Here is a 1569-nt window from a genome sequence, read left to right on the forward strand (position 1 = left end):
TTCGGTGTCGGAGCCGAGCCCAGGCGGACCCTCGCTGCTCAGAGGAGGGTGTGGGCAAAGCCGCGGGCGCTCGCCGCTCTGCGCGGGGGAGGTCAGGGCCCGGCAGCGGAGTGGCGGAGGCTGGAGCGCGGGCGCGCAGAGCCTGGCCCGGGGTTGTGACAAACACGTCCTGGCGGAGAAGACGCAAGCGCGCCAGTTCCAGGGCTGGGAGGGCTGGCGTCCCCCTGGCTGCGGCTCCAGGTGAAACCTGGGGCAGGTCCCTGGGACAGTCTCGAGGAACCTCGCCGAGTGGGGCCGGGAGGGGGCGCTCGCGCTCGGCGCCACCCGAGGTCAATCCCGGGAACAGGTGTCCGTTGGACTTGAGCCCCGCAACCTTTTTGGCACATGCGATCGGTTTTGTGGAAGACGGGGTCCGGGGTGGACAGGAGGAGGAGCTCGGAGCTCAGGTGAGCTTCACCTGCCCGCCGCTGCGGGGGGGTCGGGGAGGGCACAGGAGGCGGAGCTCAGGCTGGCTTCGCTCGAGACCCGGTCCTACAGGTCCGCGGCGGGGGGCTGGGGATCCCTGCACTAGGCCCCGACCGGGCCATCCTCCTGGATTGTGGCCGCAGTGGGAGAAGGTGGGTGGCGGGTCGTGCGGCAGCGTCTTTTCCTGCATTATAACCCTGAGGAGAAAAGCAGCGTTTCCCCGCAGGAACCACGGGAATGTACACGTTCTCCCTGAGTGTGTCTGTTTCCTCCCACGTGCCAACGATGTGCACAGATGTGCCTGTGAGGCGAACGGCGTGCCCACATTGTCCAGTGTGAGTGGGCGTGGGTGGCCCTGCGACGGATGGAAGGGCGTCCCGCCCAAGTGCGTCCCGCCCTGCACCCTGCACCCTGCGCCCCGAGCTGCCGGGATGCGCTGGCCACCTGGGACCCTGACCTGAAATCTGCAGATTGAAAAATAACGTTCTTGTTTCCATTCATCTTTTTATTTATTTTTTCTTTCTAAAGAAAGGGAGAGAAACATCAATGTGTGGTTGTCCCTCACGCACCCCCAACTGGGGACCTGGCTCACAACCCAGGCATGTGCCCTGACCAGGAATCGAACCAGAGACCCTTTGGTTCGCAGGCCCACGCTCAATCCACTGAGCCACACCAGCCAGGGCTCATCCATCTTTTTAAATGTATATACAGTTCACACTCATTTTAATATTTAATATTAGAAGTGTGTTTTGGGGACCAGAAATATTCTGTAGAGACGTATCCCTCGGTCACACGCATTAGCCTGGGGTGAACCTGGTTGTGTTACAGGCCGTGTGGCTATGTGACAGTTTCCAAAAGCCTACTGTGGGCTGTGAAACAAAGACAGCTAGGAACTCTGTCACCAAACAGAGTTTGTTTAGGAGCAAGGACTTTCGATCTGGCGCCTGCAGATGCGGTGGGACAGAGGGAGGCAGGGGCCACGGGCCCCGTGTCGGGCCCTGGGGGTGCGGGCTGGCAAGACCCCTCCCGTGTGCCCCAGCTCCTCCCACGGGCTCTCGGTTACTGTCCAGGTTAGGGACTCCGATGAGCTCTGCCACCACGCAC

Source organism: Phyllostomus discolor, chromosome 1 (genome assembly GCF_004126475.2).
Source record: "Phyllostomus discolor isolate MPI-MPIP mPhyDis1 chromosome 1, mPhyDis1.pri.v3, whole genome shotgun sequence".
In the NCBI taxonomy this organism is placed as follows: domain Eukaryota; kingdom Metazoa; phylum Chordata; class Mammalia; order Chiroptera; family Phyllostomidae; genus Phyllostomus; species Phyllostomus discolor.